This window comes from Balaenoptera ricei, chromosome 14 (assembly GCF_028023285.1).
Source record: "Balaenoptera ricei isolate mBalRic1 chromosome 14, mBalRic1.hap2, whole genome shotgun sequence".
NCBI lineage: Eukaryota > Metazoa > Chordata > Mammalia > Artiodactyla > Balaenopteridae > Balaenoptera > Balaenoptera ricei.
This window is the reverse complement of record NC_082652.1, coordinates 24,453,340-24,472,204: the sequence shown is the minus strand read 5'-3', so window position 1 is coordinate 24,472,204 and position 18,865 is coordinate 24,453,340. Positions and strand designations below refer to the sequence as shown.

General features: G+C 50.9%; 1 protein-coding gene across 2 annotated transcripts in view; it reads right to left on the bottom strand.

The window, feature by feature from the left end:
- TPST2 (tyrosylprotein sulfotransferase 2) overlaps nucleotides 1-12,133 on the bottom strand; it is a 56,639-nt gene extending 44,506 nt beyond the window's left edge. Inside the window, exon 1 of one of the 2 annotated variants that reach the window (XM_059893755.1) lies at nucleotides 12,052-12,133. The gene's annotated coding sequence lies outside the window, so the exon portion shown is untranslated. The remainder of the gene's footprint in view (nucleotides 1-12,051) is intronic. The other variant, XM_059893752.1, reaches the window with a different exon arrangement.
- Nucleotides 12,134-18,865: the final 6,732 nt, after the last annotated feature.

The following is an 18,865-nucleotide window of genomic DNA, read 5'->3' as shown; positions in this document are numbered from 1 at the left end:
TTGCCAGACTGTGCCCAGAGTTCTTCACACGGACCACCTCCTTCCCAGCACATCCTCCTGGAACAATGCCACTGTGATTCCTGTACTTCTCCTGTGATGGTTAATTGTATGTGTCAACCTGTTAACTGTATGGGCAACCTAAGGGATGCCCACATAGCTGGTCAAACATTCTGGGTGTGTCTGTGAGGGTGCTTCTGGAAAGGATTAATGTCTGAATTGTTAGACAGAGTAAAGATCGCCCCCAGCAATGTGGGTGGGAATCGTCCAATCCATTGAGAACAAAAGCATGGAGGAAGGAATCTGCTCTTTTCCTGCTGGAGACGCATGCTTAACATCCATCTCCTGCCCTCACACACAGATGCTCCTGGTTCTCAGGCCTTCAGACTCAGACTGAATTACACCAGCAGCGTTCCTCGGTCTCCAGCCTGCAGATGGCAGATCATGGGATTTCTCAGCCCCCATAACTGGGTGAGCTAATTCCTGCAATAAATCTCTTAAAATACATCTGTCTCTCTATCTATGTCCCATTGGTTCTGTTTCTCTGGCGAACCCTAATACGTCTCCCTGTGCGTCCGTCTTTCCCCCTAAAACGTCAGTGCCCCAAGGACAGGGATGGTGTGTCTCGCTCACTGCTGGATCCCCAGTGCCTAGCACGGAGTCTGGCATACAGAAGGTGCTCAATATTCGCTGCGTAAATGAGACCCCATTGAATCCTCACAAAAACCTACTGACATCAATGATGGTAGATAGTGTCACTTTAAACTGAAGATGTGAAGCGTACAAATAACTAAGAAAATTACCCAAGGCGGCACAGCACTAAATGGTAAAACTCAGATTTGAACTGGGGCTTTCAGACGCCAAGCTCATGCTCTTACGAATTAGGGAAATCCCACATCCCAAACAGGGCTCCACCTCGCAACCCGCAACCCGGGAGGCTGCCGATGGGGCCGGCCTTCTTGAAACACATCAAGGCTGTACTTTGGGGGTAACGTTTCCAAGGGGACCTTCCTTGTGCCATCAAAGCCTGGAGAAGTTGGATCTGAAGGAACTTGTGGGTCACCACGGGAGACTGATGCCCAAGTAACTGGATGATGGGCTGAATGAAGTGAGAGCTGGATTAGGGAAGTAAGTCATGTGATCAGGGAAGTCAGAAGGCTGTGGATTCTGGCTGGGGTAGGGCGGGGGGGGCGTGGTGAGGCCCAAGCAGGAATCTGTGCTGAGTCTAAAAGGATGGGCAGAGGGGAGGGGAAGCACCCCAGGGGGAGGGCAGAGCTTGATCAGAGAGTCCTGGAGGTGTGAATGTGCGCTGGAAATTAGGAGACCAGCAAAGGATTCCTTGTAAGCAGAACAGTCTGGGGGTGGGGGTGGGTGAGAAAGGAAATTATAATGGTAATAAAAATAACAACAACAGTAATGGTAATAACAGCAAACACAGATATAGCGCTTACTCCGTGCCCGGGCACTGTTCTAGGCAGTATACATGTATTAGCTCATTTAATTCTCACAGCTAATCTACGAGACCAGTGCTGTTATTATCCCATTTTACAGACGAGGAAGCCGAGGCACAGAGAGGTAAAGTCCTCGCCTGAGAGCTCAAGGCAGGGAGATAGTGGAGCAGGGTCTTAAGCCTACACTGCCTGGTTTTAGAGCATGCACTACTATGGTGGTTCTCAAACTGGGTTCCCAGACAGCTGCATCCTGTAGCACCTGAGAACCGGTAAGAAATGCAAATTCTCGGGCCCCTTGCAGACCTGCTGGATGGGGGATTCTGGGTATGGGGTGCAGCAAGCTGTGTAGAACAAGCCCTCCAGGGGGAGCTGCTGCTTGTTCAAAGGCACTGCACTACCAGGAACCCTCTCACAAGGGGTGGGGAGGCGAGAGGCAGGCGGGGGCCGATCTCGGGGCCTGGAGTTGGGGGAGGAGGAGTACCCCTCCATCCTCTGCAGGCAATAGGGAGTTATGTCTTCTCCTTCTGGGTTTCCCCAGCGAACCCACAATAGGCCTGTGATTACAACAGCATCCTCCGTGTGACCCAGACCAGGCAACATATAACCAGAGGACTGAGGTTCCCAAGGCCACGGCAGCCACAGCCCCTGCTGAGAACAAGCACGCTGTCCACCCGCTGTGAGGTCAGCGGCCTCCGACCCCAGAGACCTGACCCCGTCTGCAATCCTCAGGACTGTGCATCATCACCTAGAGGGTATGTAGAGACCGACAGGACGTCCAGGGAGGAAAAGCTTACCCAGGGTCCCCCAGCAGGAGGGCAAGGTGGCCTCAAACCCGAGTCTCCCGCCTCCTAAGAGGTGGTTTTCACAGGACACCTACGGAGGGCCACTAGAGCACCCACCTGCTCTCCCTGTCTTGCTGGGGGTCGGGGACCCAGACTCTGCTCTGTGCTCCAAACCTGTTTGCACGATCCTCAGCAAATCACCTCCACTCTCTAGACATCAGTTTCCGCACTGGCGAAAGGAAGGGGCTGGACTCTATGCTCCTTGGCTATGCTCCCCCAAACTCTCAGCCCTTAAATATGCACTGCTGGCCTACTGTGTGCTCAAGGGGAGCCAAGGACACACTGCGTGGTGCCTGCCCGTGGAGCTCACAGCCTCTCGGTGGCCCAAGGAAGGGCGACGGCGACATCCCGTGGGCCTCGCACCTACTCCTGGGAGCCAGGATCCTCGATCAAACCCAAAGCGGCGCTCAGCCCTCTTGCTGTCAACCCAGGCTTCCTCTCCGCACCCCTGGGCCCCACGGCCCTGGGGCCAGCTGGGCCGGGCGAGGGGCCCGGGGCCAGGGCTGGATTCCAAACCCTGGACTACGGCATGGCCTCTGCAGACCTCCTAATCTCCCTCTCTTCACTGGGGAAGTGGCCCACACCAAGTCTCCCACACCTCCACTGGGGATGCTTAGCCGGGTCCCCGGGCTCTGCAAGGGCTCTGGTGATTCTGAGGCAGGATGTCACTCACAGCCAAAGGAAGTGGGATGGAGATGAAGAAAGGGAAAGCAAGGAAGAGAGGTGTTAGGGTGTGTGCGTGGAGGGAGGAGAAGGGGAAGTAGTGCAGGTGGGGGAGGGAGACAACAGACAGACAGACAGGGATAGAGATGGGGGAACCAGGGATGTGGAGAGACAGAGGTGGGAGAGAGACGTGGGGAGAGAGAAACAAGGAGAGACAGAGATGAAGGGAGACAGAGACAGGGGAGACAGAGTCAGGGGAGAGACATACACAAGAGGGAGACAGGGATGGGAAAGAGAGACAGACAGGGAGCAACAAAACTAGAGACCAAGACAGACACAGGGCGTGGGGGAGGAGGAGCAAGACGGGGAGAGGAAGTAGCCTGGAACAGGAACCTCAGCTGCCCAGCGAGAACCAGGACCCACGCCTGCACCACCATGGCTAACGGAGTCCTTCCCCACCCCCACCCCAGGTCAGGGCCCCTGGGGCTTCAGAGAAAGAGCAGAATATTAAGAGGAAGGCTGCTGCTGGTCTGGCCCCCTCCTGCCACGGGGCTCCCCAAATTCCCACCTGCTGAAGACCACCTTCATGACGCTGGCTACAGCCAGAACCCTCTTTACTCTCACCTACTTAATATTTTTGTTAAATGGATTCAATATCGTTAAAACATTTTCAAAGGAAACTCTAACCCCCCCAGCTTAAATTAAAAACACACCCTAATTAAAAAGTAACTGCAAAAACACACGCAAAGGAAGCGATCCTTCTGCCTCCTAGCTGGAGACTGCCGCCTGCCCAAGGACCCCAGGGGGGCCCAGTGGGGGTCTGCTCTTTGTTAATCCACAGGACTCTGGAGAGAAACACTGAGGTAGCACCTAGTGAAGACTCTGTCCAGGAAGTCATCAGAGGGTAGAAGGGGACTTGGAGAGGAAAACTCTTTCATTCTCCAGGGTAAAATCCAGGTTCTCTGACCTGGCCAATTTTAACACCCTCCCACCCCCAACAAACACACGCAAACATACTAAAATCTCAGTGCCATGAACTCTAACCTACAAAGCCCCCAGTTTTGTGGATGTGGTTCCCTTCCCCTAGAAAACCTTTCCTGCCTTCTTCTACCCAGCTAACTCCTATTGGTATAATTTATACCCCCTCCTCCAGGAAGCCTTCCCTGACTGCCTCCCATCCCTGTGTCAATGTCCCTCAAAGCGCTTAGCAGCCTGTATGGCCTCCTCCACCGGAAGGCAAAGGGCTGGGCATCCCCCACATCTTCTCAGGACTCAGCAAGGCCCCCAACTCCCAGCATGGGCTGCGAGGATATTTGTTGACTCAACGGAAGAACAGACAAATAAAGAAATGAAGGTACCTGAGCACCCTTGGACGGGTTGAAATCAAAACAAAAGCTTCTCTGTGCTCCGTGAAAAATGTCCAGGCAGAAGCTCTCATGTAAAAAGAATGAGCTGACCTGGTTCCAACCGGCCTCACCCAGCTCCTGGCCCCCCCGTCTCTGCGCCAGCGACCCAATCCCTATGAGCCTCAGTTTTCTCACCTATAAAATGGATACAGCAGTGAACTAACTACCCGTAAAGAGCTAAGTACCCAGGAGGCCCTCAAATGTTAACTGCAATCATTCTTTTTATTACCACCTTACACTCACCAAATCACAAAATATTATTACTTGAAGGAACCCAAGAGATGAGTAGATTGAGATGGCCAGACTTTCTGTAAAGGGCCCAATAATTGTTGTATTTTCAGTCCTGTGGACCACAGGGTCTCTGTTGGAACTACTCTACTCTGCCGTTGTAGCACGGAAGCAGCCAGACAAAATGTAAGTAAAAGCGTGGCTGTGTTCCAATAAAACTTTACTTACAAAAACAAGCAAATGGGCCGGATTTGGCCCAGGGGCTGTAGTTTCCTGACCTCTGACACAGGCTGTCACTGCTCCAAGTGTGGTCTTTAGGCAAGCAGCACTGGAGTCTGCTAGGAGCTGGCTAGAAAGGCAGTCACAGGCCCTGTCCCCACCCCACTCAATCAGAATCTACACTTTGGCAAGAGCTCTAGGGGATTCGTGAAAGTGTTTGAGAGGTGTGGTCCCCAATTTCCCAGCTCGGCACCTCGGGTCAGAGATGTGATTTACCCTTTTTCTTGTTTGCTGCCTCCACCAGAAGGTGCACTCTGGAAAAAGTGGGACCTGGTGGCTTCCTGAATCCTGCACTCAGCCTCTAGCTGAGAACCTGTAGCATGTCCCTATTCAGCAAGTTACTGAGTGCCCAGTATGACCCAAGCCCAGGGCCAGGTGCAGGGGACACGCCAATGACTGCAGACATCACTCCGTGGCTCTCTGTGCAGTGATGGGATGGATGGATGACTCCCTCGGGCAGCCACTGGAGTTGGGCAGATCTGGGTTCGAATCCCGGTGCTGTCACTTCAGGCCTGTGTGACCTTGGGAAAGTGACTCGAGTCTCAGTTTCCAGGAAATGGAGTTGTCAATAACAAAAAATGTCTCCCTGGTACCCTGTGAGGACAGGGAGAGGGAGTGGGATGGTGTCCCAGCAGCTGTGCAGGCGGTGTGGATGTGCTGGTACACAGACACACACCCGCCAGTGCTCACGGCGGAGGGGCCTCGGCTGGCCCCGAATACCTCTGTGGGTTAACCAGGGACCTGGACCAGGTAAGGCGGGACCCTGGGGCCCAGAGACAGGGGCTCCTCACCCGGGGAGTGTGGGATGGGGACAAGGGTGTGTTAAAAGCCTTGAGGGTTTACAGTGGCAGAAGAGGTATCAGAGGCCTCAGACAGCCTCCAATGACCTAGAAAAGCAGAGCTGGAAAGACTCTTGGAGAACATCGAAACCAGTGGTTTAAAAGATATATCAATTTTTTTTAAACTTTCTTTTTTTAAATAATTAATTGATATATATTTTGGCTGTGTTGGGTCTTTGTTGCTGCGTGTGGGCTTTCACTAGTTGCGGCAAGTGGCGGCTACCCTTCACTGCGGTGTGTGCGCTTCTCATTGCGGTGGCTTCTCTTGTTGCGGAGCACGGGCTCTAGGGCGCTCGGGCTTCAGTAGCTGTAGTGAGTGGGCTTCAGTAGTTGTGGCTCTCAGGCTCTAGAGCGCAGGCTCAGTAGTTGTGGCACACGGGCTTAGTTGCTCTGCGGCATGTGGGATCTTCCCGGACCAGGGCTCGAACCCGTGTCCCCTGCATTGGCAGGCGGATTCTTAACCACTGCACCACCAGGGAAGCCCTATATTATTTTTTAAAGCAATGGATCTGCTTGTTCAAGTGACACCCAGGCAGGTCCCTGGTGTCCTCAGAGCCCTGAAGGCGTGCACTGGGCCAGGGGGCTCTCGGGGCCAGGGGACCGTGGGGAGCGACCAGGACAGCCCAGGCCATCGATGGGGCAGCTTCAGGCCACTCTAGTTTGGCTCAAGCTCTTGAGTTTCCATAAGAAGTGAGACACTGGAATTATTCTCTAAAAATATTTGAATGTTTTCTCGTTTTAAAATACAGCACTAGATTGGGATTGACACATATACACTATTGATACTATGTATAAAATAGACAACTGATGGGAACATACTGTATAGCACAGGGAACTCTATTTAATGCACTGGTAGTGTCCTAAATGGAGGGGATATATGTATATGTATGGCTGATTCATTTTGCTGTGCAGCAAAAGCTAACACAACATTGTAAAGCAACTACACTCCAATAAAAATTAATTAAAATAAAATAAAATACAGCACTGTGGGAGCTACACAAAAACCAACCTGCAGGGTGAAGCCATTGACTGGCAGCTTGTTACAGCACTACCTGCCCATTTCACAGGTGGGGAAACTGAGTCTCAGAGAGGGGAAGCACCTTGCCCAATGTCACACAGCAATGTGGAGGCAGAGCTGGGACTCAGTTGCCTCCAAGCTCTTGTCCAGCCCCCAACTGCTCATGAGAGTGAGGAGAGTGGGGGGACATTGGGGAGGGGGGTAGGAATCTAGTCTTCACAAGCCAAGAGCCCTGCTTGTTCTGTCCGTCCAGGAAAGAATGTGGACAAAGAGGCAGGAAAAGGGATGAACAATTATTAGTAACATAATTTTACAATCATATAATATGTAAGAATAATTCTATAATAATGTAATAATAGCAACTGACATTTTCTGAGCGTTTTCTGTGTGCTAGGCATTAAGACAGGGTATCAAGAAGGGGGTAAGATGAAAATTAAGAGTGTAGACTCTGGATTCAAACCCTGTCTCTCCCACTTCCTAGCTGGGTGACCTTATGCAAATTACTTCACCTCTCTGTGCCTCAGTGTGTACATCTCAGAGGGCCGCTGGGAGAATTAAATGAGTTCAAGTACATGAAGTACCTAGAACATTGCCTGGAACCCAGTAAGCCCTGTTGACATTTTATTTATAATTATTGCCTCTGGACAGATGGGGAAGCCGAGGCTCACAAAGGGACACGTTCAAGTGTCTCCGAAGGTCCTGTCTGACCTTGGGGCCTTGCATTTTGCCTGGTAGAAGGGTAGGTATTAGGTTGGCGAAAAAGTTCATTTGGGTTTTTCCATAAGATGTTACGGAAAGGGACTTCCCTGGTAGCGCAGTGGTTAAGAATCCGCCTGCCAATGCAGGGGACATGGGTTCAAGCCCTGGTCTGGGAAGATCCCACATGCCACGGAGCAACTAAGCCTGTGCACCACAACTACTGAGCCTGTGCTATAGAGTCCGTGAGCCACAACTACGGAGCCTGAGTGCCACAGCTACTGAAGCCTGTGCACCTACAGCCCAAGCTCCGCAACAAGAGAAGCCACAGCAATGAGAAGCCTGTGCACCGCAACGAAGAGTAGCCCCCGCTCGCCACAACTAGAGAAAGCCTGTGCGCAGCAACGAAGACCCAACGCAGCCAAAAATAAAAATAAATAAAATAAAATTAAGAAAAAAAAAAAAGTTATGGAAAAACCCGAACGAATATTTTGGCCAACCCCAATACTTTATCCCCGATCCCTCCCATCAACAACTGCAGGAGGTAGGTCCCATTTGTGCTTCTATTCTACAGATGAGAAAACTGAGGCATAGGAAGGCAGCTAGGGAACCCAGACCCATCACCCCTAAGGGGACTGGCCGGATTCTAACACAGGGCTGGGCCCTGGAGGATGCTATCACCCAGCCCGCTTTCTGGCAACCTGCCCACCTTCTGGCTACAGCCACGTGGGTCAAAAGTCTGGTTGATGCAAAATTCACTTGGCAGCCAGGGCAGCTGCCCTGCCCTTGCTGCCCACCTTCTGAGCACGCAGGATAACAAGCAGCTTCTCCGGGCGGCAGTCCCAGATGCTCCCCAGGGCACGTGGGCGCTGCCCTCTTCGGTCCTTCCCTGCAATTTCTGGGGCCTGCCCCAGCTCTCGGGCTGCTCTGAATGAATCATTCCCACAAATCCTCCTCAGGCCGCGGCAGCCCAGGATGGAGGAGACCCAAGCAGGGGCACGGGAAGGGGCAGGCATCCCAGAACCTTCCCTGGAGCAGCCCCATTCAGGGTGGATATGTCTGCAGAGAGCAAGGGGCTTTGCAGGCAGTAGGAACGGGCGGTAAGTGGGGAGGCCAGGAGCCAGCTACCCAGACAAGCTTCCGCCGCCACATGGCAAATCAAAGCCACGCAGGCTACACCCGGGCTTTCAAGTCATCAATACCAGCCACTTCTGACCTGCCACTCCTGCTACAAATTGATCCACGAAGTCACGTCGATAAAGCATCTGAACACTTTATGATTCCCAAGGTGGTACTGCATTCAGTCCATGCCCATTCCCCAGCAGGGTACACTGAGGCCCAGCAAGGGGCAGCCCCTTGACTAGCCTCCTCAACCCTGTTTCCGTTTCCCCAGGCTGCCTTCTTCGTGCACAGGAAATCAGGACTTTAAAAGGCCAAGAGAGGGAAAGTACGCACAAGTGAATAAAAGCAGGAGGGGCTGGAAACGGCCACCAGAAGGCCTCGTCTCCACGGCCCTCCCAAAGAGCAGCTGCCCAGGTAGGAGGAGGCCGGTGGCTGGGACCCGGGAACACAGAGCCCAAGGCTGGTTGAAGTTCCCGAACCAGCAGGTTACAGGTTGAACCTCGGGAAGAACAGATGACCTTCAAGCCCCTTTGTTATCCTGTGATGCTGCCACCCTCTGACCTAGGATCTTCCCTGCAGCCTGGCCTCATGGAAGGCAAAGAGCATGTGGGAAGAGGTGGGCGTCCCAGGTGGGGGGACAACACCCGAGAGGAGGGACGGGGGTGTCTGTGTGTCCAGCGTGTCACGGGTGGGGCATCTGTCGCTCAGGACTGCTGGCCTCAGGCCTAGGGGTGGCATCTCTGGAAATAAGCAGTGGCTCACTTAGGGTATATCTAAGGGAACCACGTGGCCACCAGGGGAGGTCACCTTCAGAATGAGCATAGTGGTAGCGGGTGGAACACAGGCAGGACCAGACCCCACTTCCGAGCCAAGGGACAGGCCTTCTCTTAGGGCTGCAGTCTAGGAAACCCGCCAAGCGTCTCCCTGGCCTCCACATGGAGCCTCAGCTGTCAAGGGACCCCCGCTGGCCTGGTGTGGGAAGGTCTGAGCTGTCCCCCTCGCTTTACCTTCATCCCATGCAGAGGTCCCTAAAGGCACCACCAGATCCTGTGCTGGGTTCTGGGTTGGGCACTGCGAGCCCCTGGGTTCCTCATGGCCTCCCCTGGTCCCGCTCAGGAACAGAAGGGACACAGTGCACACGTACCTCGGCTAAGAGGCCCACAGGCTTGATCTGTTTCCCTAACTGATGGTCCCAGAGGCATTCCCAGTTACTCTGCTAAGGAGGAGCTTAATTTCATGTACGTTAATTTCATGTGTGTTAATTTCTAACTAGCACATCAAAGCCAGTGATTTCAAAGATTAGGACTGCTGAAGACTAAATTTGTTTAAGATTATATCCCAACCCTCAACTGCTGCTGGTGGGATTGTAAAATGGTGAAGCTGCTTTGGAAAATGTTTTAGCGGTTCCTCAAAAGGTGGAACACAGAATTACCATATGACCCCACAATTCCACTCCTAAGGCTGTACCCCAGAGAACTGAAAACATACGCCACACAAAGTCTTGTACATGAATGCTCACAGCAGCACTACTCGTAACAGCCCCATAAGTGGCAACAACCCAAATGCCCAACTGATAAATGGATAAATAAAGTGTGTTATAACCATACAATGGAATATTATTCAGCCATTAAAAAGAATGAAATGCTGAAATAAAACAGTAATGAAGTACTGCATACTAGCATATGGACAAACCTTGGAAACATTCTAAGTGAAAAGCACCAATCACAAAAGGCCATAGTGCATGATTCCATTTATAGGAAATGTCCAGAACAGGCAAATCCACAGAGGTGGAAAGTAGATTAGTGGTTGCCAGGGGCTGGGGTAGGGGTGTGGGGGAATTTGGAGTGACCACTGATGGGCCCAGGGTTTTCTTTTGGGTGATGACAATGTTCTAGAATTAGACAGTGGTGACAGTTGCACAACTCTGAAAATCCTAAAAACCACTAAATTGAATACTTTAAAAGGGTGAATTGTATGGCATATGAGTTACATCTCAATAAGGTTACTATAAAAAAATTACATGATTTTAAAAAAGAAGGTGATATATACATTAAGTAAATAATAGTATCAATATTATACAATTGGGATTCAATGGGTTAAAACGGTTCATTTATAAATGACACAATAAACCCGATTTCACGGTCATGGAAACTGAGGCTGAGTGAGGGGGAATGACTCGCCCAGGCCACATCACTACTAAACCAGAGTGAGTCACACCAAAATTTGTCCAAACACAGAAGCTTGGCCTAACCATCTAGACACACAGCTGAATGAAGGGATTTGAGATGGGATATGGGGAGATATGCCCACAGCCCAGAATGGGGGACAGACCTGCAAAGAGGTTAATAAGTGAGGGAAAGGGCCAGATACCTCTGTGGGATTCAAAACACGAAGCACCCAACAATGCCTGGGGAGTGCCAGGGAAGGCTTCCAGGAAGAGGTGCTGCCCAAGGAGGCTTCTGAAGGATGAGTAGGAGTTTATCAGCCCTCCCTCCCCAACACCTCTATAAGATGCATGAAGTCAGGGGGCCTAAGGGTGAGTTTCAGCTCTGCCACATAAGGGTGAGTTTCAGCTCTGCCACATCCTAGCTGTTGGACCTAGGGCCGTGGGCACAAGACCTCTCTGAGCCTCAGTTTCCCCATCTGTAAAAGGGGAAGCAGACAAGGTGATCAGCCCTTCTAACTACTGCACTCAATCGGATGGTTCCCACCCTTCCTCCCGAGGGGACCAGCCTTTGTGTGGAAAAGCAAGACCTCGACCTCTGTCCCACATAATAATAACAGGTTTTGCCAGGTCAGGCATGCCCAACCTTGGTGACCATGCCCCCTTTCCCTTGCTGCCACTCACGTCCCAGCTTTACGAGGCCCCTCCCGTTCAGCTCACACTGAGAAGGGGAGGTTACTGGGCGGTGGGATCCTCTGGTCAAATTCGGCCCCCTCTCCTTGCGGGTGACCCCCAAGTTCACCAGGGCTGCCCCTATCCCATGCTCTCGGCGCCCCCCTCCCCAGGCAGCGATTTCCGCCCCCCAACCCCTTCACTTCAGATACGCCTCGTAACTCCACGGCGGCTGCAAGTTAACTTCAACGCGCCCCCCGCGCGTCCAGGCGCCCGCGTGTGGGGCGCGCCGGGGAGGGGTCGGGGGCTCAGACAGCGGAGACACGCCGCCTCCCCCCCAAAACACACACACAAACACACACAGACAGACACACACACGCTGAGCGTCTCCCCCGCGCAGGGTCCGAAGCGAGAATCGCGGTCACGGGGGCCGGGTCTCCGCCGCACCCGGGGGAAAGCGCTCGCAGCGCCGGGCGGGTGCGAATCCGCGAACCTCCCGCCCGCCCGCGCCGCCTCCCTCCCAGCACCCAGCCGCGGAACCCGAGCAGCTGCGCCGGGCCCGGGAAGAAGCCGCGAGGGCCGAGGGCTCCCCGCCGCCCGAGGCCGACCTGCAGGCGGCCCCCTGCCGACAGCTGCAGCCCAGGCCCCCCCCTCGCCGCCCCGGAGCCACCTACCACGAGAGGCGCGCCGCGGCAGCCCCGCGTGCCCAGCGACTCAGTGCTCGCCAGCCGCCCCGGCCGGGGGAGGCGGGGCCATGGCGCCGTGACGTCGCGCGGGGGCGGTCCGGGACGTGGCCCCGCCCACGGCCTCTCCCCGCCCCCCCCGTCCCGCCTCCAGACCGCGCTGTGGGGCGGGGCGTCCCTGGTAGCTGACTGCCCGCCCCGGAAACTCTGGTCTGCCGGCCGGCTTACCCACAGGGCGGGCAGCTCACCGCTTCCCCTACCCCCTGCTACTGCTCTGCTTAAGAGAAGTTCCCTCTGTCTACAAGTAGGGGAGTGGGATGATCGCCAAGAAGTGGTGTAAAAGAAGAAAACTAGACCCTGAGCAGAGAGTTTTAATGCTGCTGTCTGTAGAAAGCAAAGAGAAAACTGGGAAGGGCTATCATACAATTCATATACATCAGTGGTTCTCAAGGAGGGTGTGATTTCGCCCTGCAGGCCACCACCCTCCCAGGAAGACATTTGGCAATGTCTGAAGACATTTTGGGTTGTCACAACTGGGGGGTTGGAGGGGATACGTTTCTACTGGAATCTAGTGGATAGAGGCCTAGGATGCTGCTAAACATCCTACAGTGCTCAGGACAGCCCTCCACCCTGCCAACCGAGAGCCGTCCAGCCTAAAATGTCAGTAGTGCAGGGTTGAGAAACCCTGTTAGATACGAATAAAATAAAACTCCAGGCTGGTAGAGCTCAACTCAGTCTAACCTCTCTGTGCCTCTGTTTTTCCATCTGTAAACCTGGGAAGATAATAGATCTATCTACGCATCATATGCATATGCATTGAATACCTGAAGGAAGGGGAGGAAAGGATGCAGGCTTACTTTCCACTGTGAACCTTTGTTCTTTGTTCTGTTTGAATTTTTTTTTTTTTTTTTTTTACCATTTGTATATATTACCTATTTAAAATAAATTTCTAGGATTTCCCTGGTGGTGCAGTGGTTAAGAATCCGCCTGCCAATGCAGGGGACATGGGTTCGAGCCCTGGTCCGGGAAGATCCGACATGCGGAGCAACTAAGCCCGTGTGCCACAACTACTGAGGCTGTGCTCTAGAGCCCGCGAGCCACAACTACTGAGGCCACGTGCCTAGAGCCCGTGCTCTACAACAAGAGAAGCCACCGTGCTCCACAACAAGAGAAGACACTGCAATGAGAAGCCCGCGCACCACAACAAAGAGTAGCCTCTGCTCACCGCAACTAGAGAAATGCCACATGCAGCAACAAAGACCCAACACAGCCAAAAATAAATTAATTTTAAAAAATTAAAACAAAAAAGAAAATAAATTTCTATAGTAGTTACCACCATAACAACAAATGCATATATATATTATATCTATATACTTACCTTTATAGTATATCTATATAATTACATACTATTTAGGCATTGCTCTAAGCACTCTATCTACATTTACACACTTAAACCTTTAATATCCTTGTGAGAGGTCTATTATCATCCCCATCTTACAGATAAGGAAAAGATGACATACAGATATTAAGTATTTTGTCCATGGCCAACCATGTGTTTATTCATAGCTCATTAATTCATTCATTTGTATGTCTAATAAATAGTACCTGCCATGTACAAAGTGCTGGAAGTGACAAAGTGAAATCTCCTGCTATCATGGAGCCAGCTATTACTGGCCTGGAAACAATGGAATAACGTTATATAGTGTTTATTGTGCACATATCACAGGCTTTGTATGACTCACTACGGGGTAGCCCTGCTGGGTGTTTTATAATGTCCCTTTCTGGGTGGAGAAATGGAGATCAAAGGAAGAGGTCTGAATGGGGCATGTGTTTAAGAACATTCTAGAAACATGCATTTCCTGAGCGCCCTGTGCTGGGCGTTGGGAGTCAGCAGGTAACAGGAGGACTAGTGTCCTGCATCCAGTTGGGGTAATCTGGACCCTCCAACAAGCATCGTGGAGTTGGGAACAGGGTGATCAACCTGGTCCAAGGAGGGAGGGCCGGGGGTGTTTACACTGAAGCCTGAAGCACGGCTGAGGGTTCATAGGAGATTGTGCTAATCACAGGGACCCGCAGGTGCAAAGGTCTGGCAGGAAGGACCTTTGTTAAGGGGCCCTGCATGAAGTGCAGAGTGGACAGGATGTGGGGCGGGTGAGAGGAGGTTGCGGGGGTCTGCAGGGGCTGGATGCTGCAGGGCTTTGTGGGCTAGAAGGAGTCAGGACTTTATCTTGCAGAGGTGGAGAGATATGGAAGGCGTTCAGTGGGGGAAAGACATGCCAGCTTTGCTTTCTGCAGAGATCCTCTGGCTATTGTGCAGAAGAGGACAGGCAGGGAGACTGGTTTGGAGGCTATTAAAATTCTCCAGGGGAAGCTGGTCAACCCAGGTGGGGCTGCGGACATAGCGGTGTGTTCAGGTTCCAGAGATATCTGGAAGACAAAACTGGCAGATCTCAGCGGTGGCGCTAAAGAAGGGGACCAGAATGATCACCTGGTTTCTAGGTTGGACCTCTCCTCTCAGCACCCCAACTCAGCGAAACCCTTCAGGTCTCAAGCTGGCTGTCCCCTCCTTGAGGAAGCCTAACCCCACCTCCCCACCCCTGGCGAATGTCCTGATGAGACGGGCACTGGACCAGGCAGCCGGGGAAATTGATGTGACTCTGTAGGCAGATGAACGAGCTCATTACTGTTTGCTCCTCCAGCCTGCGAACAACTGGGGCAGGGGCCTCTTCTCTCTTCCAGAACCTGTCTCCCCAGCTTCTAGACAAAGCCTGGCATATGGGAGTCCCTCAGTCAATATTCATCGAAAGCAGGAAGAATAAATGTAGCATAAAGCACGTGGATTCTGGGACTTCCTGGTGATCCAGCGGTTAAGACTCCGAGCTCTCAATGCAGGGGACACAGGTTCGATCCCTGGTCAGGGAACTAAGATCCTGCATGCTGCACGGTGTGGCTAAATCAATCAATCAATCAATCACGTGGATTGTAAACCCCTTTCCATCTCTGACATTCAAGGAGATGATGCCGATGATGATTCAGATGCTTGCTATGCTCTAAGCACCTTTTAAGAATTACATTCAAGCTAATCATTTTCTCCTTCCAACAACCTCTAAGATTTTATTACCATTACTCCCATTTTACAGATGAGGAAACAGAGCCTCCATCAGGTAACTGGGCTCGACCAAGGGCAAGAGCTAGTAAATGTCAGAGCTGAGATGCAAACTCAGGACAGTGGGGGGAGGAGGTGGTCCAGCAGCAGGCAGGAAGCTAGGAGAGAGGGGCAGGTTCCCTCCTCTTGCTGGAAGGATGTGGGGTTATCCTTCCTAGTTGGGTACCCAGGCTTCACAAAGTACCCTGATCTTGGGTTCTTGATCCCGATGACTGGCTGTCATGGCAACATGGCCCTAAAAATATGCTCATCTCTCTAGAACCTCCTCAGGGCACCCTGGCACCATGCTCTTTTTCCAAAACTCAGTTGCTGTGTATCCATCACCATCTAGCACTGGCACAAAAGGGATCACGCCTCAGGTGGTCCTCCCGTCCCCATCCTGCTCTTGCACACACATCGCTGACTTTGTGTCGATGTCTCTATGCCCAAAAGGCTGTGGGCTGCCTCCGGTCACTGTGGGTGGGAGATGATGTTCCATAACCAAGGTGCTTTATTTTCCCAAAGGCCTGAGACTCAAAGATTCATGAGCTGAGATCTAGCGTGGAAACATGGTGATGTCCCAGCTTGCCCAGGCATTGCATCCTGAAGCCAGCGTTTACAGCAAAACTCATGCAGAATCAAAACAGCGCTGAGAAGCCCCCGAGAAGGCTGTGGGCACCACGGCCACTCAGTCAAGTCCAGCTCTACTGCTATCCTCCAGCATCGTACCCATCATCACTTCTGCTAAGCACCTGATGAAGTCGAAACTGAAAGTTTCTGTTCTGAGGCAAATATGTGACATCTTTAAGCTCTGAAATTCTGTTCCAGGTGTTGAGATGCTCACATTTCAAGAGACGTTTTGGAACTAGGACCCACGGAAGGAACAATAGGTTTATAACTCTCATGTCACACTCCTGGCCCTTTTAGATGTTCTTTTCTTTTACTTGTTTCTTTTTATCTTTGTTACTTATTTTTGCTTGTAATTTTTATTTGTTCTCTGTTTTCTATTACCGTGTTTTGTTTATTCATAAATTCAGTAGCAAAAGCTACATAAATGTATGGATAAAACAAATTAAATATAAAATAATTGCTTTGTTATTTACTTCCAAGTTATGTTGGTTTGTTTTGCCAAGTGTGTATATTGTTTCAGCAATCCTAACATGCATATTTTTTAAATAACACCTGTGAGAAAATAAGGACATCAACAGCTTTGAGTTGAAAGCAGTCTGGAAGGTCTAGACTATGACTGCAAAGAAATTTAAGGACTCACTTCATTGATGGATGTCTATTGTGTTTTTCTTTTTTTAAAAAATATTTATTTATTTATTTATGGCTGCATTGGGTCTTAGTTGTGGCGCGTGGGCTCTTCGTTGTGGCGCACGGGCTCCAGAGCACGTGGGCTTTGTAGCTGTGACACGTGGGCTCTCTAGTTGTGGCACACAGGCTCAGTAGTTGACTGAGGCCCGCGTGCAGGCCCCGCGGCATGTGGGATCTTAGTTCCCAGACCAGGGATCGAACCTGCGTCCCCTGCTTTGGAAGGCAGATCCTTAACCACTGGACCACCAGGGAAGTCCCCTATTGTGTTTTTCTTTTATAGGACTCACAAGATTGATACACTGAAAAAGTTATGTCTAAATAAGTTTAAAATAGTTCTTTCGGGCTTCCCTGGTGGCGCAGTGGTTGAGAATCTGCCTGCCAATGCAGGGGACATGGGTTCGAGCCCTGGTCTGGGAAGATCCCACATGCCGCGGAGCAACTGGGCCCATGAGCCACAATTGCTGAGCCTGCGCGTCTGGAGCCTGTGCTCCACAACAGGAGAGGCCACGACAGTGAGAGGCCCGCGCACCGCGATGAAGAGTGGCCCCCGCTTGCCACAACTAGGGAAAGCCCTCGTACAGAAACGAAGACCCAACACAGCCAAAAATAAGTAAATAAATAAATATAAAAAGCAAAAAAATAAATAAATAAATAAAATAAAATAGTTCTTTCAATAAGGATGAAATAAAAATTCTAAGTGATCAGAAAGCAGCTGTGTTATATTTGAATGGATAGTAATTCTCTTTTTCTTTCTCAAATCATAAAATCATAGGGCATCTTGCCATCGATGAAGTCTTAGCATTGAAGAAATGTGAAAGTTGGTTTTGTGTGATTCCACCACAGTAGAATTTTAGAGCTGCACTCACACGCCTTAGGAACCAAGGATGGGAATCTATGTAGCTTGACACTGGAATCAGAGAATAGTGGACACTTAGACATAAATTACAGAATTTTGGAGAATCACAGAACTTTGGAACCATAGAATCCCAGCATCAGAATCTTGAGGCTGGATGGACATTGGAGCTGTCATTTTACAGATGAGAAGAATAAGTCCCTGGGAATGGAAATGATTTGCCCAACACTTGGTAGCTTCTAGCAGTAGAGCAGGGCTGACACCCATATCTCCTGATTCCTACCCAGGAATCCTATCTTCTGGTCCAAGACAAGACAGCCTGTCTTCTAACACAAGATGCTGGTCAAATTGGAGGGTGGAGGTTGGGAGAACTAGGGTGGGAGGAAGATGGAAAATGCATGTCCCAGAGGGTAAGAAAGATCTGAGGTGGTGCTTCAACTTTGAAGCTCAGCAAAACCACGGAGCGGGGTGTCACAAGGCCCCACTTTTCTTTCCGGCTTCCTCTTCTGCCACATTTAGCATTCCCTTCCCACCCCCGACATCCACCCACACAACCACCAAACTACTCCTCCCATCTTAATAAGCTTGGACCCACCACAGGCTCTCTCAGCCTCTGTGCCTTTGCACATGGTGCTCCACGGCTGCCAAGTACAGCTGTGCAGGTTGGGCACTGCACAAGGGTACCATAATGACATCGTAGACATCACAGATTTATATCAATACTTTCTGGCAGATGGCAGTCAAATGTCCTGAGGAAGTAGCATCTTTTTATCATTTTCACAAAGGTGCCATATGGGGTAGCAGGGACCATACTGTTTGCTCTGCCTGGGATGTCATCTCCCTCATTCACCACCAAGCAAGCTCCTGCTCCATCCTTCAAGGCCCTCTTCAAATATCCCTTCCTCCAGGAAGATATCCATGGCAACACCTCCCCTAGGCTTCCTGCATAGATTAATGGTTAATAACATCAATCAATGCTACTTGTTGATTCAGGAGTCAATACTGCCTGATGTAGATTTCCAGGGCAGGGCATGTGCCATTTGTAGCAGGAGAGATGATTCTAGGTGGAACTTGGACCCAGGATTAAATAACACTAAATCAGATACAAGAAAATAAACCTCTTTTTACTCTTCTTTGATTAAATCAGGGAGAAACATCTCAGTTTGGGCAAGCGTGCCTTTCAGACCTCTCTCTGACTCTTGCTAATCACCCATTTTGTCAAAGAGCGAGCAGGTTGCAGGCTAAAACCTTCAGCAAGCGGTGGTGTCTGCTGAGAATTCAATACTTGGCCTTTTTAAAATTGTATTTACTTATATGACTGCTTTCTATCTATGCCATATGATACCTGTTTTCCACATCCTGCAGTGTTATCAAGTTTTATTTACAAGTCAGTGCATTTAAGCACACAATATTATTTATTTAAATAAAAATATTAAGTAACTAACAAAACAGGTGGTAAGCAGAGAAGGCAAAGATCAGGAGAGTGGTAC